Source organism: Leopardus geoffroyi, chromosome B3, assembly GCF_018350155.1.
Source record: "Leopardus geoffroyi isolate Oge1 chromosome B3, O.geoffroyi_Oge1_pat1.0, whole genome shotgun sequence".
NCBI lineage: Eukaryota > Metazoa > Chordata > Mammalia > Carnivora > Felidae > Leopardus > Leopardus geoffroyi.
In genome coordinates this window covers 41,308,633-41,332,150 of record NC_059337.1, presented here as the reverse complement: position 1 = coordinate 41,332,150, position 23,518 = coordinate 41,308,633, and the positions used below count along the sequence as shown (strand labels likewise).

Genomic DNA, 23,518 nt, shown 5'->3' with positions numbered 1-23,518 from the left:
TAATGAAGCTACAGGAAAGCAGTGTGCCTACCACGAGAAGGGGAAGAAGAAAAGAACTAACATTTATACAGTGGTATCCATGCCAGACATTGTGGTAGCACAGTGGGAACAAGATGAACAAGGCAAATCTTTGTTCTGGAAAGAAAATAGTAGAGAGAGTGTATATATAAATAATTATAACACAAGTTAGAGAGTTCTGAGTATAATAAGATAACTTTTCTCCCCTTTTAAAGGACTGGGGAGCTTAGAGGAGGGATAGTTTAATTTTTGCAGTTGGATCAGAGATAGTGCATGAGGGATGAGGCCTTGAAGACTGAGTGGTTAGTTTAGACATGTGGGAATAGGAAACATTCTAGGCACAAAGAACAGCATAAGCAAAAGTATGCTCAGAATCAGCAGGCAGTCCAGTTTAGTTGTGACTATATGATATTTATGTTATCCAGATTTGTTGGTTCCAAGTGACAGAAACCCAACCTGAACTTGCTTGGGCAAAAATAAAGGAGAAGAATTAATTCAAGGAATCAAGAAAAATGGCTGAATAATCAAACTGAAAGTGGGAGATGGGGGGAGCAATGAACTGAGGCTTCAGGAAATTTTGGAACCAGTAACTTCAGCATTACCAGATCTCTCTTGCTCTCTCCTTGCTTCCCTTGCTGCATTGGCTTCAGTTTCGCTCAAGACTGGCTTTATTTTTAATTTTTTTTTTTAACATTTATTCATTTTTGAGAGACAGAGAGAGACAGAGCATGAGTGGGGAAGGGGCAGAGAGAGAGGGAGACACAGAATCTGACACAGGCTCCAGGCTCTGAGCTGTCAGCACAGAGCCCAACGCGGGGCTTGAACTCACAGACCGTGAGATCATGACCTGAGCCGAAGTCGGACGCTCAACTGACTGAGCCACCCAGGCACCCCTAGACTGGCTTTTTTTTTTTTAATTTTATTTAATTTATTTTTTTAAATAATCTCTACACCCAACATGGTGCTCAAACTCACAACCCCAAGATCAGGAGTCACATGCTCTTCCAACTAAATCAGCCAAGTTCCCAAGACTGGCTTTCTTTGTATATCTAGAAATACGGCATTCCCAAGTTTTGCATCTGGCTATTTCTACCATTAGAAAAGAACTAATACCCTTAATTCAAGTTTGAGAAATCCTGGGGGAAAAAAGTGCTGATCATCCAGGCTTGGATCAGTGCTCATCCCTAGAACAATCCCAGGGCCAAGAGAAAAGTTAGGGTACACCATAGATGTACACCATAGTACTCACTAATCATATGAGAAAAAGTGAGAGATGGATCTGGAAAGGCAGTTGAGAATTGTAAGACTGTGCTCTGGAAGTTGGTAAGGACTGCACCTGGCATCTGTAAAACGAGTTTTTTAACCAAGGGGTTGTGGGAGAGTGGCGGGAATGTGTTGGCCCAAAATCACGGTTAACATTTTCTAGACTATGAGTTAAGATAGGGTTGAAACTTTTGTTATTATTCAAATTGATTAATGTTTTGTCATTTCAGTCAGGATGTTATGAAACATGGTGGATCTCTCACATTGACTTTAAGGACAGCAAGACCTGGGATCCTGCTTCAACCTTCCAGCTGGTTGACTTTAGGTGGGTATTGTAACTAATTGGACCCTCAATTTCCTCACTGAAAAGTAATAGTAATGATGACAACTAACTTCTATTGAATCTAGATGTTCTAAGCACTTTTCCAACATGATTTCATTTAATCTTCAAAACAACCCTACAGGGCTCTGTAAGTCTGAGATAATAATCCCCACTCACCTGGTTGTTGTAAACATTAAAGAAACATTAAAGAAACATGTAAGATGCAGAGCCCAATTGCCTGGTTCATAGCCAACCTTCAATAAATCATTATTTTTAATTACTTGTTGCCAAAAAAAGGAAATTCCTCTCATTTCCTGATTGTCTCAGGCACCCGAAGGTGATACTTTGAGAAAACAAAAACAATGAATGGGAAGAACTCTATGACCCCTTGTCTCTGATATAGAGGGGATTAGTTAGGGTCTGACTTAGGGGCTAACATAGGCCAGGAAGAGAAATACTACAAAATAAATAGAAAGATTCTAGAATATTGAGAAATGTGATTGTGGAATGTCAACTGAATGAGATTGGGCTAGGTCAGTCTTTCTTTCTCTATCTCTTTCTTCCCCCTCCCCCCCCCCACATCTGTAAAGCTTATCTAAAGAGCCATGAAATTTCTTGTCTTTTTGAGCTAAATGCCATTAAATGAATAAGATTATTCAACCAAGAAGGGAAACTAACATTCACTGAGAAAAACCAATGTGCTTGGGCTGTGGGCTGAGCTCTTTATATACATTAATATCTTTTACTACCCCCCACCATCCAGTAAGGTGAATATTTTCTCTGTATTATACAGATAAGGAAACTGAGGCTGAGTTTAGAAGTAATTTGGTGCTTTCTAGTAAGTAGCAAGGCTGGGATTCAAACACAGATCTGTCTGACCTCAAAGCCTAGAATACAAAATAAGTCCACTTCCTTACCAGGGAGAGATATTCAAGGCATGGGTATCACCTAGACCCAAGAAAGCTGGTGAAATAGTAGGCATTTCTCAACCACTCCTTTTCCCTACCCCTCCCTTACCTTAGACAATACCACCTGGCTGCCCAGGGCTGTAGATTCTTTCCAGAGACTGTCTTCTCATCAAAATGCATCCGTCCTGGGTGGAGCATCCAACTCTTGATCTTGGGGAGGGAAGTTTAAACCCCATGTTGGGTGTGGGCCTCATTAAAAAAAATTAAAAAGTATCTGTCCTCCTACTCTTCACCATAGTGATATTGTGTCCTAAAGTGTGCTCACTCGTTTAGTTAACACATTTTAAATACATTTTTGCATTCTAAATGGGACCTCCTGGGAGTATTACAACAACATTAAGAAATAATTCATATGATGGAAATTTCAGAAGTTAAAACAGAAAAGGAATCATACCAGAGACAAATAAGCCTCCAAGAGTTCCCCAGGTTGTACCACATAGCTCTTCACCCCACCCTGCCAACCCCGGCTATGAGTTTCCTGAAAGCTGAGCCTGGGGCTGTCATGTTTAGTGCCTGGAAATAAATAAATATGCAATGAAAGAATGAATGAATGATACCTGAAACACATGACTGCTCACTGCTTCCCCGAGGCCTCAGATTATCCCACCAATGTGTCAACCGTTCCAGCTGATGGGATTTTTATTCCCTTTAAAAAAAAATTCTTTTTTAATGTTTATTTATTTTTGAGAGAGAGGCAGAGTATGAGTGGGAGAGGGGCAGAGAGAGAGAGAGAGAGAGAGAGCGATACACAGAATCGGAAGCAGGATCCAGGCTCTGAGCTGTCCGCACAGAACCGACGTGGGACTTAAACCCACAAACCGTGAGATCATGACCTGAGCTGAAGTCAGACGCTTATGCAACTGAGCCACCCAGGCGCCCCTATTCCCTTTAAAAAAAAAAACGTTTATATATTTATTTTGAGAGAGAGAGAGAATCGCAAACAGCCTCCACTTTCAGCGCAGAGCCCGACAAGGGGCTCAGTCCCGTGACCATGAGATCATAACCTGAGCCACAATCAAGAGTAAGACGCTTAACCCACTGAGACACCCAGGCACCTATTCTCTTTTGATAGAACATTCCTTCCCATCCTGTCCTTCAGTGAGCTCTCCCAACTTTCAAACAAGGTCAGAATGAACCATACCTTAGTGAATGACAATGGACCCCATCATTTTGAAATATGGAATAAAGCTTTCAAGACTGTCAGGAGAAGAAGAACAGATTTGCCTGTGTGTGGCAGAGAATGTGAGTTACCACAGATAGTTAAAGCAATCACCAAAAATCCAACAAAACCAGCAGTTTCTTGAGGAACATTTACCAGCCTTTTGAGGATCTACAGATACGTGGATTAACTCCTTTGGTTACAAACCCAAGCAGTATAAATAAAAAGGGACTTTCTTGGTTCATATAAATGAAAATTCCATGGATACATCAAGCTTCAGAAATGCCTGGATGCAAGTAATCAAACAAGATTATCATGGACTTTGTTTTTTGTTTGTTTGTTTGTTTGTTTGTTTGTTTGTTTTAAAAGGGCTCTGCACTGACAGCTCAGAGCCCAGAACCTGCTTCAGATTCTGTCTCCCCCCTCTCTCTCTGCCCCTCCCCTGCTCACACTCTTTCTCTCTCTCTCAAAAATAAAATAAAAGCATAAAAAAAAATTTTTTTTAAGCCCAAAATGGAGTCATTTGTCCACCCATTACAGCAAACCAAGATTTAATTACAGTCCCAGGAATGTGATCCTTTAAAGGCCAATCTGAAATTTCCTGGTCAGCACTAGTGAAGTGACCAGCATGATAAATAAACAAAACCTGCCATCCCCTCCCCCCACCAAATGTTCAGGCCCGAATCAATCATTTCTTTTACTAATACCTTCTTGTCCCACCCTACTGCCTATGAAAACCTTCCATTTGTACAACTCCATGGAGCATCTCTCTACTTATTAGATGCGATGCCGCCCAAATCATAATATCTGAATAAAGCCAATTAGATCTTCAAATTTATTCAGTTGAAATTTGTTTTTTAACAACTTAATGTCTCACATTCTGTCTCTAGACCCTGTGTTACTCTGGGCAGGACTTCATTCCCAAAGCAGCTTTCTGCATACAGGAGCGATGGCACCTAGCAGCTCCAGATTTAAGTCGTCCTTAGAACTCTTTTGGGGGGGAAACAAAGCAAAGAGACTCTTTAAATTTTTTTTTAATGTTTATTTATTTTTGAGAGAGAAAGAGACAGAGCACTAGTTGGAGAGGGGCAGAGGGAGAGAATCCAAAGCAGGCTCCTAGCTCTGAGATGTTAGCATAGAGCCTGATGTGGGGCTTGAACTCAGGAACCGTGAGATCATGACCTGAGCCGAAGTCAGAACTTAACCCCCTGAGTCACCCAGGTGTCCTGAGATTCTTTAACTGTAGTGAACAAACTGAGGGTAGATGGAGAGAGGTGAGTGGAGGGATGGGCTAAATGGGTGATGGGCTTTAAGGAGGGCACTTGTTGGGATGAGCACTGGGCATTATATGTAAGTGATGAATCACTGTGTTCTGCTCCTGAAACCAATACTACACTGTATGTTAACTAATTTAAATTTAAATAAATAAATTTAAATAAATAAATAAATAAATAAGAAATATTTTTTAAATTACAAAATAAAACATAAATACAACAAACAAACAAAACCCAAAGCAAATGCATAGCTCAGTTTAGGGTGAACATTCTTGTCAACACCACCAGATCAAGAAATAGAATCTTGCCACCCACCCCAAAAGCACCATCCAGGGGCCCCTTTCCAATCACAAACCTCTCCAGGGCTGATTTTTATAACGCTCACCCTATAGTACATACATCCCTAAACTGGAGTTTAGTCCTGCCCATCCTTCTCCAAAACAATACAACCCTAAATCTCTTTCAACTTGTATCTCCTCATCCCTCTATCCTTTTACTTTATCCAATCTGTCCAACAATCCTTTTGACTTGTGCAGTTTCCCACAGTCCAGATTTTGCTGATTGCATACTCTTGGTGCATTTCAACATATTTCTCTGTGTCCTATATTTCCTGCGTATATGTAGATGCATCCAGAGACTGAATTAGACTCTGGTTGTGTCCTTTGGCAAGACCATAGTAGGCACACAATGCCTGGTCATCTCACTTTTTTTTTTTTTTTCCAACGTTTATTTATTTTTGGGACAGAGAGAGACAGAGCATGAACGGGGGAGGGGCAGAGAGAGAGGGAGACACAGAATCGGAAACAGGCTCCAGGCTCTGAGCCATCAGCCCAGAGCCTGACGTGGGGCTCGAACTCACGGACCGCGAGATCGTGACCTGGCTGAAGTCGGACGCCAGGCGCCCCGGTCATCTCACTTTTTAAAAATGATGTTGACATCCACTGATGCATGAGGCCCATATCTTTTAATGCACTGAGGGTTGTGAAATGAACATATTCTGACTCAAGGATCAGCAAACTATGTTCTATGGGCTAAGTCTGCCCAAACTTCTGTTTTTATAAGTAAAGTTTTATGGTCAGGAAGTGACAGTCAGACACAGAAAACCAGGATCCAATCTCTCTTGATGCACTAGGCTTCTGGTCCCCTCTAGGGTCCTGGAATCTCCCTGGGACTAGCCAGGTTAGGTTACAAGTTCCCCAAAATCACCGAATCTACAGACTTTTATCCCTGTCTTCTCTCAAGGATTCTCCCTTCACTGTCACTGCTTCTACCTCCCCCACCTAGAATCTCTCTCCCTTCCTCCAGGATGGTCTTCCATGGGAACTCAAACTTTTGGAAACAAAACCTAGGACAGCAGACTGTCCTAGGTAACGTCTTCTCATGGCCCTATAGCTTGAAATTCCTCTGAGGCAGGAAACCCAAAGCCTGTCTACCTTCTCAGAACAGGGAGGGAAAATCCCAAGAATAAATAAACAAATGACTGCTAGTCTTTCTAATTTTTCTACAACAGCAAAAGCAAAATATATCATTTCAATAAGTTTTCCTTACTGGTTATCATATGCCAAAGAAAGGGTTATTCTGGAGGGCTCTATCTATGTGAAGTCCCCCCCCCCTTTTTTTTTGCAAGTAACAGAAAAATTATTCAAATTAGGTGAAAGAAAATGGGGGATCTATTAAAAGGACCCAAGCAAAGGAGTGGTGTGGCCTCATTCGTAAGGAATGAGAGCCAGGGCTGGGACAGTGGCTCTGAACCCCCTCACACCTCACCATACCCCCATCCTGCCTCCTGTTTTGCATTTACTCCATTCTCCTTTCTTGGCAAACTGCTTCTCCTTGTTTCTCTGTTCTCATTGCAGAAAGCAGCCACCCTGTGGCTCCCAATTCTCTTTCTTCTCAGTTCAAGAGATCAGCAAATATTCACTGATATCTCTCAGAGGCCAGAGTCTCCAGACAAACAAACTGTTCCACCTTTGGAGTTTGCAGACATCACTTCCAATCATCTCCTCTTGGCCAGATCTTATGGGCCACACCTAGCTGTAAGGGAGGCAGGGTTATGTGGTCTCTCACTGGATGGTCATAGGCTCTGTGGGATCTATTACTGAAAGGAGGAAGGGGAAATAGCCACTGGAGATAGTTAGCTGCCTCTGCCACAGTCCACATCAAATGCTTAGTTGTTTAAGACTGAGATGGGTATGGCACCTCCTAAGGCCAGAGGCACATGATAGATCTAGCTCATGCAGGGAGCCATACCTGTGAAGAAAAAGGAAGTGACACCACCAGGAAACAGACCCGGTACTTTGTTTTTGTTGAATAGGTTCACAAACCTGAGGGAAGCCTGGGTGGCTCCTTTGGTTGAGCATCCAACCCCTGATTTCAGCTCAAGTCATGATCCCAGAGTCGTGGGATCAAGCCCCATGTTGGGCTCCATGCTGAGCGTAGATATTCTCCCTCTCTCTCTCTCCCTTTGCTCCTCTCCCCTACCTGCAAGCACTGTCTCTCTAAATCAATCAATTAATTAATTAAAGATTCACAAACATGAGACTCTCAAATCAATTTTTTTAGCTTTATTGAAATATAATTGACATGTAATGTTGTATAAGTTTAAGGTGTGCAATATGTTGATTTGATATATTTAAATATTATAATACTGTTCAGCTATGAGAAACAAGAAAATGCTGCCATTTGCAATGATATTAGATGCACTTGATGGCATTATGCTAAGTGAAAAATAAGTCAAACATAGAAAGACAAATACTGGGGGCGCCTGGTTGGCTCAGTCAGTAGAGCATGAGATTCTTTATCTCAAGGTTGTGAGTTCAAGCCCCATGTTGTGTGTAGAGCTTACTTACAAAGAGAAAGAAAAAAAAAAGAAAGGAAGGAAAGAAGGAAGGAAGGAAGACAAATATTGTATATCACTTATATGTGGAATCTAAAAAAGCCTCTTAGAAACAAAGTGAAATGGTTACCAGGGGGTGGTGGGGGGGAATATGGAGAAATGTTGGGCAAAGAGTACAAATTTACAGTTAGAAAATAGATAAGTTCTGGAAATATAATGGACAGTGTGGTGACTGTGGTTAATAATATTGTACTATATTCTTGAAAGTTGCTGAGAGAGTAGATCTTAAATGTTCTTGCCACAAAAGAAATGGTAATTATGTGATACAATGGCGGTATTCTCAAATCAGTTTTAATCCATGTGGCCAGATGACTTTCCCAAAAGACTGTCCTAATTGCCATCTCTATCAGCTGATTTTGAGGGTGCCTCTTCCCCCAGTCTCACAAGCACTGTATGTTATCAGTGTCTTCAAGTTTCACCAACCTAATGGATGAGAGATAGTGCTAATATGCATTTCCCTAACCACAAGTGAGTTTGCATTTTTTTCTTGGTTTTAGGCAGGGTAAGCAGACTTCCTGTTTGTTGCTTTGGTCATGGCCTCAGGGCACAGCAATCTGTGGTATCCTTTCAACCCACCCCAGTTTGCAAGACCTGGGAGAGGGCCCTGTTCTACCACTTACTCAAAGCAGCTGCACCATTTCCTGTACATTTGTGCAACCTTCCTGGAAACCAATTTGCCACCTGTAACCCAGTAAACCCTCTTTCGGGAATCTGTCTTCAGAAATAATCTAGCGGCACCTGAGGGGCTCAGTCAGCTGAGTGTCCGACTTTGGCTCAGGTCATGATCTCATGGTTTGTGAGTTTGAGCCCCATGTCTGGATTTGCCTGTTATGGCGGGGCCTGCTTCAGATTCACTGTCTCCTTCTCTCTCGGCTCCTCCCTCCCATGTGTGTGCACTCTCTCTTTTTCCTCTCTCTCTCTCTCTCTCTCTCTCTCTCAAAAATAAACATTAAAAAAAAAGAAATAATCTAAACTTCGGAGAAAACTATTGCACAAAAATGTTCATTGCAGCGTTATTTATAGTGGAAGAATTTTTATAACAATCCAAGTAGCCAACAATATTTAATGAGGGTTAGGCAAAATATGTAGGTTGCAAACCAAAATTCATTAAAATGATAGTTTTAAAGGGGGCACCTGGGTGTCTCAGTTGGTTAAGCATTCAACTTTGGCTCAGGTCATGATCTTGGGGTTCCTGATTTCCAGCCCCACGTCGGTCTCCGTGCTGATAGCTCAGAGCCTGAAGCCTGCTTCAGATTCTGTCTGTCTGTCTCTCTCTCTCTGCCCCTCCCCTGCTCACATTCTGTCTGTCTCTCTCTCTCTCTCTCAAAAATAAATAAACATTTTTTAAAACACATGTTTTAATTAAAAAAATTTAATGATAGTTCTAAAGACTTTGGAATGAAACAACAAATTACTCATGTTATAAAATATGGATAGAGGACAGCTCCTGTTTTTGCATGCCCAACACCTTCTGGAACTGCCTTTCCCCCTCGTTGTATGGCAATCACCTTGTTCCTTCCAATCCCTGCCTTCAGGAGTGGGCAAGTGACGCAGGCTCAGACAATCATGACACCCCTTTCCATTACCTACACTAGTTTGTCCAAGAGTTGGGCATGAGACCCATGGCAGGCCAATCAGAGTCTCAGCATGATATTTGGTATGTGGATACTTTATCTTCCTCTGGGGTCCAGAGCTGTAAGGACCACAGAAGCCTCCTCATGCTATTGACCATTCTTCCCCATCACACAAAGAGAGCCCCCAGAATTATTAAAGGTACACAGAAAATAGGAGAGCCAGCGCGTGGAGAGACACAGGACCTTAACATCATTTTGGCACATGAATCTAGCTATCCCAAAAGCTATCCCAGTTATCGAAACAATGAATTTCCTTTTTTAACTTAGGCGACTTTGAGTTGGGTTTTGGTTACTTGAAAATGAGTCTTGACTAACACGATGTATCTATGAAGAAAATGCATGGAAAAATTATGGTGTTAAGGTAAAGGAATTATGGGAGTTTTTCCTCTATATTTTCATTTTTGTTTGTGATCTTATGTTATTTTTATAATTTCAAAAAAATGATGAAATAAAAGCAGTCTACCCTCTCAGGGCCCACTGCAGTTGAAAATGATCATATTTCAGGGTCCACACATATGTAGGTTAGGAGATGAGAGTTTTCTGGGAACTTATGACTCAAAGTCACACAGCTGAGGGACTGAGATGCAAACTCTGGTCTGCATGCTCCAAATCAATCCTCTTCCTTATTCAAAGGAATGTCATAAGTGTAAAGAAAATATATAATTACTCCACTGTATTTGATGACAAAGTATAATAACTTACAGTTTAGGAAATTAATTTTATTATATATATTAGTCATTTCAATTTTATTGTATATATTGTATTCATTTCCTGTTACCACAAATATGGTAGCCTAAAACAAGAGACTCATTATCTCATAATTCTGGGGGTCAGAAGTCCAAAATAGGTTTCACTGGGTTAAAATTAAGGTGTTGGCAGGGCTCTGTTCCTTCTGGAGGTTCTGGGGGAGATTTTGAGGGGGTGGTTATTGTACTTACCATGACAAGTTATATAACTGCAAAATTTAAAACCTGGAGGATGTACCAAAAAGCCACCCACAATTCGTCCATCATCTTAATATCATCACCAATAATATTTCTTTTTTTTTTAATTTTTTAAATGTTTATTTATTATTGAGAGACAGAGAGAGACAGAGCGTAAGCAGGGGAGGGGCAGAGAGAGAGGGAGACACAGAATCTGAAGCAGGCATAAGGCTCCGAGCTGTCAGCACTGAGCCCCATGCGGGGCTCGAATTCACAAACCGCGAGATCATGACCTGAGCCGAAGTCAGACGCTTAACCGACTAAGCCACCCAGGCACCCCATCACCAATAATATTTCTGTAACTCTTTCCCATCTGCTTTTCCATTTAGTCCTCCACACAGTTTTGTGTGTGACTTTTTGTGCCTGAATTTTTACTTGATGTATACCATAAACTTTTTCCTGTACAGTGGCATTGACCTTTATGATACTCATTAGTAATAGCCGTATAACATTCCACTGAATGGATATGCTGTGGTTTATTTAACCAACTCTCTCCTGTTAGACCATTAGATTGATATTCAGGATGTTTCCATCTCTTGACTCTTATATGCAAAGAGGCAATGAACAGACTCATGCATACAGCTCTTTTTAAGTTTGTGGATGATTTGTTTAGGATAGATCCTCAGAGATAGCTTTTCCAAGCTTAAGGAAACACTTTGACGCCAATAGCCAAATGACATTCCCAAAGGTCATAGTGACTGCACTAGCGCTAGTGACGAAGGAGATTGTTTGTCTCACTGCATCCCATCAATTGTTGTCACTCCGGGAGTATGAGTTCAAAGCTGTTGCCAAATGTCATTTGACTCATTCTCTATATCCAGGTTGTACCCTGGGGAAATATGCTCCTGGTCACCACGTTGGAGATAAACCTGCGGTGTCATGGTTTCTCAGGTGTATTCTCATCAGTCATGACTGAATTAGCCTGTCCACCAATTCAACCCTTTTGTCCAGAGACACATGAACTTAAAAACCAGTTTCCCAGCAACAATTTTTTTTTTTTTTTTTTAATGGTTTAGTAGGAGAGACAGCACCAATCCCCACTACAACAGCTGTGAAACATATCTGGAACATGTCAACATCTCTTCTTGGTCTCTTAGAGCTGTGCCTAGCTGAACCCACCAGGGAGATCTACAGGCTGCCTGAGCTCCCGGACCTTGCCAAGCATGTGGTCTCAGGCTGCTGTGACAAAATGGAGACATAAAGCCAAGTTGGCATCTAGACGTGTGGCTGCCTCTGGTCCTGAGCTGAAGCTTTTTCCATAAATGATAATAACATGACAGTGATACTATCAACAACAGTCACCAATATCGTATTTCCTCAGTAATTGCTAAAGTCCAGGCAGTATGCTGAGTACCATATATGGACCATCTAATTTCTCCTTACAATAACTCTAGAAGGTATCTGCTATTACAACAATTATTAAGATAAGGAAATTGAGGCTTGGAGAAGTTATGGAACTTGTCCAAGGCCAAACAGTTAAAAAGTGACAAGGCCAGAGTGTGAGGCTAGATTTTATCTGACTCCAGAGGAAGATTCTTAACCACTACGTTAGGTGGTAAAGCATGCTAAAAATATCTACAACACACTATCTTAGTGAGTTGCTCATCAAACCCAGTGTCTTCAGGAAAAGCCCCCTGGTGCCTCTGTGTACATTCAAAGAAAAGCAGGGAGAGCCCCACGATCGGGCCTTGGGAAAGAATTACAGAGATAATGAGGAGGCTTTCGTACCTTGCCCGCGCATTCTTTTTCTATCTGACCTGTTCTCTCAGCTGGAAAACACCAGGAGGAAATGAATGTGTACTTGGGTTCAGGATCCTGGTTTGTCTTCCAGAGCAGAGGACCAGGCCTTGAATTCGGGCTCTTTCATGTTTCTGCATTTCTCTGGTGTTCCCCTTGCTCCAGGCCTGGACAGAGGGTACTGGGCCAGACAGAAGCACACACGGAAGGCCTTGGCGGGTGATTCTGAGTCAAGGTCTCTGAGCCAGGAGGCCGCACCCTCAGAAACATCTAGCACACATCTGGGGCAGGCTGGTGCAGATGTTATGCTCCTCAGCCTCAAGAGCTTTCAGGCCAAAGTCAATGTCACACAGCAGTTTGAAGTTGTGACTTCCACCCTTTGACCCTTCCTAATCCCACCCTCCCTGCTGCCGCTCCCTGATCCCTCCCTTCCCGCTGCTGTCTCTAGTCATCCTTTTCGTGACACCTGCACTGCTCTTCAGCCAATGACTGCTCTTGTTGTTGCTGGCAGTGGTAGTTGTAGCAACGGCAGTAGCAATAATAGCCGTGGTAGTAGTAATAATAACAGTGTTGGTGGCGGAAATGGTAGTAAGAATAACTTCTGCTGTTGTGTATCCAGGACTTCCTATGTCCCAGGCGCTATGCTGAGTACCTTACTTGCATTATTTTATTTCATCTTCTCAACCCCCCTGGGCAAAGTAGGTATTAGTACTTCCATTTCATGGATGAGGAAGTAGAGCTCTGAGATATCATGTAATGTAGCAGAGCTGGTGTTCAAATCCAGGTCTATCTGCCTCTAAGGCCCAGGCTCTTAAATGCCATGTTCACTCCCTTTTGATGAGAGAGGAGTTTTCCACCGACTACCAGGCTGTGACCAAGAGCAGGACTTGGTCACAAATACTCTGTGTTAGTTTTCTGTTTACATAAATTACCACAAATTGAATGGCCGGAAACAAGAATTTATCATCTTAAGAGTTTTGGAGGTCGGAAGCCTAACTTGTCTCATGGAGCTGACATTGAGGGTGTCCACCGTGCTGCATTCTTCCTGAAAGCTTTGAGGAGAATCCTTTGCCTTTCCAGATTCCAGAGGCACCTGCACATAAGCGATGTAGGATTGTTTTCCTGTTTCAAGATCCTTAACTTAATCACACCTGCAAGGTCCCTTTTGCTGCATAAAGTAACCTATTCACAGGTTCAGGCATTAGGGCACCATTATTCTGTCTACCATACCCACCGAGGGCCAGTTTGCACAACCCAAAGCCAGGCAGGAAGAGAAAGGCCCATTGAGTGAGTGGCACACACCAGCCCTTCCCTCAGATGCTCCCTCACCAGGGTCATGGAATTTGAACTTGGCCTTGGTTTGCAGAAGGATGTGTTGAGAACAGGATCAGAATGAAAGGAGAGGGCTGGTCACCCACAGAATTCAGAGCTGGGCAGAGTTAGAGACAATGGAGAATGCATTCCCTTCAGTTTACCAGAGCAGCCTTCCCCTCCACAACATTTCGGACAGACCTTTCCCAGAATGCCTCCTGGAACAGGAACCTTACTCCTTTACAAGACAGCCAGAAGTTAAAACTTCTTCCCTAACTTAAGCCTTCCTCCTCAGAAATGTGCCCCCCTTGGTCCTGGCTCTACTGAGACTGAACAAACCCTCTCTCCCTTCTGGAGGTGAGGCCTCTAAGAGCAGTAAAGAGTTTGAAGGGTGCTTCTGCTAAATTGAAGGCACCAGTTGTACCCGGGGTGTATTCTGCCATCTTCCACTGCCACAGTAACAGTGGATGCTCTGGAAGCCATCAGAGTCCCATGGGCCCACGGACAATACCAGTCTGGTGCCTGCCAGGTAATAAAGGACTCTTAAAGGCAGTGCTCTAGATGGGTGTCGAATAACAACAATAGGTCAACCTTGCAAGAGAAGGGCAGAAGCAGATTTGGAAGCCCAGCCAGGAGCCCCAGATTCCTCTCTTTAAAGCGACTGCCAGAAGTGAGAGACAAGAAGCAAGTGATAAAAATTATATATGGTAGTGCGGGGCAGCACCTCCCACAGCTTTAGTCCAAACTCAAAGTATAATTCAGGTCTGATTTTTCCTTTCTGCTCACTCATGGGCTCTGCTGCTGCCTCTGCCTCCCTCCCTGTGCCTCTCTCTCTCCTCTTCTACCTTTTGAAGTGCCTCTGTCCCTCTCCTGGGCCTGGGCCATTTGCCCTCCACACCGGTCCTTCTTTCTCCCTGCTCTGGTCTGTATTATAGGAGGCGACCCCTGCAGGCTGCATTTCCCAGCTTCTGGCATATTTGACCAATGGGAGGCACTGGGAGGGAGATATACTGGGGAAAGGCCAGACTATTTCTCCCCAACACACACCTCTGACTGCATCTCTGTTTTTGTTTTGTAGTTCCAGCTTCCGTTGGTGTCCCTGGATCCTGCGCCCTAGCAACCTCCTCCCAGGGACCTTCCAACCTAAGGGTAGAACTGGCTTCTTGCTGCTGCTAACCTCTGAGTTGCATTATGTTCCCCAGTGGTTTCTCGTCCTTCTATCCCTTTTGTAGCCAGTTCTCTTTATGAACATCTCTGTTTTATATACTCAAAGTGATTATTGTTTCCAGACTAGACATTACCAATATCTGTTCTGTAACCCTTTTAGCTGTTATGCTTCAAGCATCCCATGTGGGGAAATAGGTTCTACTTACATAAATGGTTTAGAAAAGGGGCGCCTGGGTGGCGCAGTCGGTTAAGCGTCCGACTTCAGCCAGGTCACGATCTCGCGGTCCGTGAGTTTGAGCCCCGCGTCGGGCTCTGGGCTGATGGCTCAGAGCCTGGAGCCTGTTTCCGATTCTGTGTCTCCCTCTCTTTCTGCCCCTCCCCTGTTCATGCTCTGTCTCACTCTGTCCCAAAAATAAATAAACGTTGAAAAAAAAAATGGTTTAGAAAAAAGCTTAGGGCAAAAAGGGACCACCACGGGGCAAAAACCCCGAGGTTAGTTAGTGAGATATTGTAACGGGATCATGAGAAACTTGTTATATCACCTGCATGAAATTACTTCCCATCTGGCACCAATGTACCTTGAAGACAAACTCTACTTGCCCCCCAGACTCTTTGCTTCTTACACAAGTTAATGATTACTGTATGATTGTTTTCTCCACGTTCACATGTATAAGATCTTGTTTTCTTCATGTTTCACCATAAGGGTAATATCTTGTGAGCTCAATAAATACGGAGACAAAACCCCTGTTTGGGCTCTTGTCTCCTTCTGGACATTAGCCTCTCTCATATTCAATTCTGTGTCAGCTCTCTTGCTGGACAAGAGAGCACTCCAGACTCATAGTCTGCGACAATCCCATACTGTTCTACAAGTCCTAAACACCTTCCCTTTAGTTTAAGTATTGATTTTCCCGTGTAACAATCTTGGTAACTGATTTAGAAAATTCCTTTTTGTTTCCTAAAGTCTCTGAAAATGAAGATAGAGGTCTGTGAGACCAACAAAGTTTCATTCATTCCAATAAATATTTACTTGGTTCCCAGCATTCATTCATTCATTCATTCATTCATCAAATAGTTATTGAGAACCTACTATTTTCCAGGTACTGTTGTAGGACCTGGGGATACAGCAGTGAACAAGACAAAATCTTCGCTTTCCTGGAGTCTATATTCTAGTGAAGGGAGACAATGAACAAATAAGCATATCAGATGCTGATAAGAGCTACAAAATAAAAAGCTGAGAAAAGGGGTGGGGAGTGGCTAAGAGAACATTGCCTTTTTACACAGGTAAAAAGAGGATCCCTCTGGTGAGGTGACATTTGAGGAGAGACCTGACAGCACGGATGGGTGGGCTGTGTGATTATCTGAGAGAGAAGTATCACAGGTAGAGGGAAAAGCAAGTACAAAAGTAAATCCTGGGGCAGCTGACTTAATCAGAAGAGTATGTGACTCTTGATCTCAGGATCATGAGTTTGAGCCTATGTTGGGGGTAGAGATTACTTAAATAAAAACCTTTAAAACAGTGGCGCCTGGGTGGCTCAATTGTTTAAGCATCCAACTTCGGCTCCAGTCATGATCTCATGGTTAGTGGGTTCGAGCCCCACATCAGGCTCTGTGCTGACAGCTTGGAGCTTGGAGCCTGCTTCAGATTCTGTGTCTCCCTCTCTCTCTGTTCCCCTCCCCTCCCATTCTGTCTCTCTCTCTCTCAAAAATAAAGACTAAAATAATAATAATAATAATAATAATAATAATAAAAAACCTTTAAAACTAAAAAAATAAAAAAATCCCAAGATAGAGTAGCCTTGACATGTCCTAATAACAGCAGCAAAACAGGGATGACTGGAGTGGAGTGAATGTAAGAAAGGGTGATAGGAATGAAGGAAGAGAGAGGGGAGTGGGGAAGAAGAATACCGTAAAACAATAGAGGTCAAGGTAAGAATGTTGGCTTTTACTCTGAGATGGAGGCCACTGGCAGGTTGTAAAGAAATGAGTGGTGTGCTCTAGCTTACATTTTTTTTGTTGTTGTTTATTTTGTTTATTTTGAGAGAGAGAGAGAGAGAGAGAGAGAGAGAGAGAGAGAGAGAGAGAATCCCAAGCAGGCTCCATGCCGTCAGCACAAATCCTGATGCTGGATTCGATCTCACAAACCATGAGATCATGACCTGAGCTGAAATCGAGAGTCAGACGCTTAACCAACTGAGCCACACAGGTACCCCTCTGGCTTACATTCTTGAAAGACTGCAGCATTGCAAATAGACTAGAGGAGGGCAGGGATTGAGGCAAGGAGACTATGTAGAAAACTGGGAGGCTAGGGAGAGTTGCTGATGGCTTGAACCAGAGTGGATGTGGTGGAGATGGTTATATGAGGTTAGATTCTGAATATATTTCACAGGTAGTGTCAACAGGATTTGCTGATACAGAATATGAAAGACAGGATCCCAAATGACTCTGTTTTTAGACACGGAAAACTGAGAGAATGCAGTTGCCACTTATTAAGATGGGGAAGACTATGGGAGGAAGGAGTATGGGAGGGAACGTCAGAAATAAGTCTGTCTGTTTTGGGACATGTTGAGTTTGAGATGTCTGTCAGCCAACGAGGTGGATGTGTCAAGCAGACAGTTGGATATGAATGAGTCTGGAATTGATGGAGAGGTCTAGGTTGGAGACGAAAAATGGAGAGTCGACAGAGAATAAATGGTGTGTAATGTCACTGGACTGGGTGGGATCCCTGTTGAGTAAGAGCTAATAAGATGAGGAGTGGTCTGAGGACTGAGGGCTGAGCACTTCTGTGTTTAGAGGTCAGGAAAAATGTGGAAGAACCAGAAGAAGGGTCTGGGAAGGTGGTGTGAAATGTGTGTGTGTGTGTGTGTGTGTGTGTGTGTGTGTGTGTACTTGAGAGAGAGAGACTGAATGACCCTGTGGGTGACTTCAGTCTGTGTCCTGCCTGTCTGTAGGTTGGGTAACTCTGGGTTTGTGTGGCATAGGGGAGCTGCATGGACTTTGAATCTGTAAGCAAAGTTCCAGACTTGCAGTGTGAGTTCAGTAAACTTCCCAAGAAGTGTTCATAAACTCAGTTCATTGATCTCTCCAAGAAGCCCCCATAACTTGAGTTTTATGTAGTCCCCCAAAGCAACCTATTGGCCCTGAGTCCAGTAGCCTTTCCTGGGCATCCTCACAGCCAGGGTCAGCACATTTTCCAAGAAGCCTCCTGCCTAAATCTGTGAGTCCCCAGACGGCCTTTACAGCCTAAATGTAGTACATTTCCCAAAAAGATCCCACAACCTCAGTTGAGCCACTTCAATAGGATGTCCTCTGAGCCTGGATACTCAGAATTTTTCAAGTGTTACTGCAGCCTGAGTCCAAAGCATTCCAGAAGTTCCTTACAGCCTGAATCCCTCTATGTCCTATGCCCAGCAACACCCCACTCCCTGGCCTGATTCCAGAGTTCACTGTACCCCCAAACTCCATTACTCCAGGCTCTAAGTTACCAAGACCCAAGCCCATTAAGGCAGCTGAAGCCAGAAATCCTTTTCTTCAATGGAGGTAGCTGGGTCTGTCTCCCTTCTGCTTACCCTGACAAAGGCCTCTGCCCCTTGATGGCAGGCTAGGGTCCCCACTAGATCTTCAGGGGTGGCTGCAGGCAGATCAGGATGCAGACGCATGATGGCAGGAAAGGGGGATCCTAGGCAAGGAGAGAGATGAATCACCCTGGCAGCTCTGCCTCTGTCCCTCTCTCTTCTTTCCCCCCCTCTGCAGAATGACTGGGCACAATTCCAAGTCATGGCCCCTGCATGGACTCGAGAGTGGGGAGGACAAACAGGGGAGAGGATGTGGAGCAGGAGCCCGACATGGCCCTAACCCAAGCCAGCACTTTTGCCGGGAGCTACCAGAGGTCTCTGATGTTAGAGAGATCTACAACACTACTCCCCTAGGAACAGAGTTTTGAGCTGAAGGCCAAAGACTCTCTGGCCTTGAATCTGCTACAGAGAGGACAGAAATACTTATTCAAAACCATAGCTGACCCCCTTAATGCCAGGTAATTTATCCTGATCACAGAGCAGGATAAAGGATTTGTTAGCAGGTAAGGGCAAGAACACATTTGGGTTTTTGTGAGAATTTGCTGGCTGGTGACCTGGGTAATGGTCTTGAGTAGGAAGATCAGAAGTAGAGAGCACAAGTAACAGTGAAGAGGTTGTTGTACTTGCCCAGGCAGGTGTTGAGGGAGGATTAGGCTAGAGTAGCAGTAGAGCCCCTGGAGGAAGCAGAGGTATATGGAAAGATGTGTTAGGAGGCGGAATAGACAGGTCCTGGGGATAGTTTGTGTATGTAGGAAGAGGGAAAAAGTTTATTCAACAAATACTTATTAGGTACCTCCTATAGCCAGGTACAGTCCCAGGTGCTTAAAGTATAGGGTTAAAAAAAAAGTAAGGGAACAAGGTCTCTGTCCTGGTAGAGTTCACATTCAAGGGAATGACTCCAGGTTCTGCCCTTGGTGCCTGGGTGGATGATGGGGCTGTGACTTACTGAGTTTGGGACAAGGGGAGAGGAGCTGGTTTGGAGATGGAGAGGATGCTGAGTTCCATGTTAGACATGGTTCATGTAAGGTCCTGGTGGGATGACCAGCAAGGACGGCCAGGCAGGGATTGAGGCTGGAGCTCAGATGAGAGGTCTGGCCTGGTGGGACTTGTAGGTTTGTTTGGTGGAACTTGTAGGTTTATCTGTGGTCACACAGAAGGCTGTCCAGGGAAAGCAGGAACAGTGAGCAGAGGACTGGGGACTGAACTCTGAGGTGACCTAGCATCTAAGGGCAGACTGAGGGAGGTAGAGGAGTGGTTAGAGCTGGGAGGATCATGAGAGCAGGAAGGATGCCATGAGAGCCATGGGAAAAGCCAGCATAGCTTCCAAGAGAGTCAGCCATTGCATTGGGTCACTGAGGCCACTCAGTGACACCAATGAGGTGAGGGTCACATCAGAGGAGCCATGGGACTGTATCTCGGCAGGTTGAGGAATAATAAAGAATGAGGAAGCAGAGACAGTTGTGGGTCCTTCTTTTGCAAAGCTTGGCCAGAAGGGTGGCCTAGTCAAGTCCTCAGATGAGAACGAGTGACAGGCACAAAGGAGAGCACAAGTAGTTGGTTCAAAGTTGAACGGGGAGGGTGGGCCAGGAGGCACAGGGAAGCAGAACATACTCCACAGTTGCCTCTGCCTAGCTCCTTTAGGCACCTACAAGCCCACCTTCTGGCCACTCTGGACTGCTTACCTCCGAGAAACCTTTCTGCCTCAGTAGAAGGCAACACGACACACTGGCAGGGTTGGCAGGGCTTGCAACTCTACCTTGTCACTTCCTCACCGAGTAACTCTGGGTAAATTTGTTAACTTCACTCAGACCCAGTTTTCCCATCTATAAAATGGTGTCTTCACAGGTATGAAATGAAACAATGAAACACTTGAGACTGTAATGAATGCCGTTGAATTTCACACTTAAAGATGGTTAAAGAGTGCCTGGGTAGCTCAGTTGGTTACATGTCCAACTCTTGATTTTTTTGTGGTTGTTCTCAATCCTAATAGTTCTTTATTTTCTTTAACATGTTTGCTATGGGTTGATAATTTGCAATAGGTGTCATCATGGGAATAACCAAAATTAGATTAAATGTGACAAAAGACTGACCATGTGTTTCAGACCCTTGAGTGATGATACTAACTCAGGAATGGGAGAAAAGCATAGCAAAAGGAGACTACTGAAATGCTACTTATATATTCATGCAGTAAAACCAGCAATGCAGGTCCAACACTTGATTTTGGCTCAAGTCATGATCTCATGGTTCATGAGATTGAGCCCCCCTGCGTTGGGCTCCATGCAGACATCAGTGCAGAGCCTCTTTGGGATTCTCTCTGTCCCTCTCCCGCTGGCATGCACGCATGCTCTCTCTCAAAACAAACTTTAAAAAAAATGTTATGTTATATATATTTTACCTAGAATTTAAAAAAATTAGTAATGTAATATACCAAAAAGCATTAATGTTTGCACTATAAATGGGTTTATTGTATGGTATGTGAATTACATCTCAATAATGATGTTAAAAACTGCTAATGGGCAGATTAGGTTAGTACCTGTGAAGTGCAATTTAGAAATTGTGCCAACCTACCGCCAAAGTTAATATTTACTTATTGGTATATACTGACCTTTATGGACAGAGTTTATCATTAGATTTTTGCTCTAAGTTTTATAATTAAAGGGGCTAAGACCTGAAGGAAGAACACTTTGACGAGTCCCTCACAGATCCTGGGTTTTGTCCTGGTTTTAGAGGTTGTCAAACTCCATCTGCAAAGTTCATGTGAGGAAACCAAGCTCTCAAGAATCCAGGCTTTGGCACCAAATTCCTGGGAGACTGATTAATAAACAGGAAAGCCAACTGATTCATTTACCAATGGGCTCACACTGAGGGTCCTGGGACAGGGCCCTCCCCTCTCAGGGTGCCTAGTAAGCAGAGTGGAAGAACTCAGGGTGCTCAGTGTTCGTCAGATACCTTTTTTCTGACAATAACACCCAGGTTTCATTGGCCTAGTTCATTTTATTATGTAATGAAAGTCAGTAACAGAACAGATAGTAAATGAGAAGCATTTTAAAAAGTAATGAATTAGAAACATTTGGTATTTTTTCTGATTTGGCCCCCAATAATGCCTAAGTTATGTTTATTTTTGTGAAACATGTATGTGCACAATTTATTGTTTTATTATTCTTTTAAAGATTTTATTTTTTAAGTAATCATCCCCACATGGGGCTCGAACTCACAACCCTGAGATCCAGAGTGCACGCTCCACCGACTGAACCTGCCAGGCATCCCTATATCTGCACAGTTTAGAGTCCAATTGTTCTACAAAGCATATTAGGAAAAACAGCAGTCCCCCACTCCTGTTTTTGATTTTTCACAGGAAGCCCTACTTTCAACTCTTAGTGGATGCTATTTCTTTTTCATATCTACATCTTCCTGATACTGTACAGATGAGAAAACAGCTGTGAAAGTTCTAGGCCGGGCCGGCCCGCAATTTTGGTGGTTGCTTTAACAGAAATGTAAATGCTACATTCTAACCTCTTTACCACAGCTAATTGGTTCCTATAGCTCTACAGAGAGCAAAGCACTTTCTTCTACATTATGCCATTTCTTTAAAAAAAATTATCATTTTTTAATTGTGGTAAAATATACATAATGTAAACTTAATCATTTTAAGCATTTTTGAAAGCACAGTTCGTTGGCATTAAGTACATTCATATTGTGCAACAATCCCTGCCATTTACCTTCAAATCTTATCATTTCATACTGAAACTCTGTACCTATTAAACAATAACTCCCCATTCCTCTCCCCACCCAGTTCCTGGTAACCACCATCCTACTTTTTTTCCTCTATGAATTTGACTATTGTAGGTACCTCATATAAGTGGAATCATACAATATTTGCACCTTTGTGTCTGGCTTATTTCATTGAGCATAACGTTTTCAAGGCTCATCAAGGTTATAGCATGTATTAGAATTTGACATCTTTTTTAGGCTAAATAATATTTCATTGTATATGTATACATTTTCTTATTCATTCAACCTGTGTTGGACATTTGGTTAATTTCAATCTTTGAGCTATTCTGAATAATAATGCTATGAATGTGGGTGTACAAACATCTGTTTGAGTCCCTGCTTTCAATTCTTTTAAGTATGTACATAGAAGTGGAACTGCTAGATATATGGTAATTCTATGTTTAATTTTTTGAGGAAGCTACCTCTTTGTTTTGACAATAATTCTAATTTTTTTTAAAAGTTTATTTATTTTGGAGACAGGGAGAGACAGCATGAACAGGGGAGGGTCAGAGAGAGGGAGACACAGAATCTGAAACAGGCTCCAGGCTCTGAGCTGTAAGCACAGAGCCCGACGCGGGGCTCGAACTCACGGACCGCGAGATCATGACCTGAGCTGAAGTCGGATGCTTAACCGACTGAATCACCCAGGTGCCCCATGTTTTGACAATAATTCTATGACAGAGATAAGGCAGGTACTAAGACAACGGTTCCCATAAACAAGGCAGGACACTTGGTGACTTTCCCACAGTGTCAAAGCTTGTTGGAGGATGAAGCTGGGATTTGATCCTCTTGCTGTAAGTCCAGGCTTCCCTCTACCATGTTGTCTCCCATATCGTATTGCCTTTTTCAGCCTAAAGCACCCAACCAGTGGTCTCAAATAAATATTTCTTTTCTTCCAGAGAACGTAGAAGATTTTTATTTCTACAGGCCACCACCCTTTGTTTGCAATCGTCATTAGCATTTGCCATTGGGACATCAACAGTCCATTACGATTCTCAAATTAGAGCTCACTTCACTTCCATTTTGACCAACTCCATGGTGGGCTGTAGGAGTCTCATTGGCACGTTGGAAAAAAGAGTATGTTTTTACAAAGAATCACGTCTATGCTATGTTAACCCTTAAGTCCCAGGGGCCCTCTTTTGGCCCCAATTTTGAGTCGCCTCTACTCTGGACCAACTAACTCAACATAACTCATGGAATTTAAATAACAATGTTCAAGCAGCTGCCACATGCCAGGAATTGCACTGAGGGCTTTGCACATGTTATCTTGTTTAATCTACTGGTAATATCCCAAGAGATGGGAAAGATCTCCCTTTTCCAGATAAAGAAATAAGACCAGAAGAGATCAGGCTACTTGCCTGAGAGAATACCAAGGATCTGATGGTGCTAACAGAGTGCTGCCATTTCCCCACCTCACAACACCTCCTGCCAAAGGATGTAGTT

The 23,518-nt window shown here is 43.2% G+C and overlaps 1 long non-coding RNA gene across 1 annotated transcript; it reads left to right on the top strand.

Annotated features, from left to right (window-relative positions):
• Positions 1 to 1,424: 1,424 nt before the first annotated feature.
• LOC123581884 lies at positions 1,425 to 23,170 on the top strand. Its single transcript, XR_006704067.1, has 2 exons — positions 1,425 to 1,606; positions 22,975 to 23,170. It is a non-coding gene; the product is annotated as an uncharacterized LOC123581884 (long non-coding RNA).
• The last annotated feature ends 348 nt before the right edge of the window (positions 23,171 to 23,518 follow it).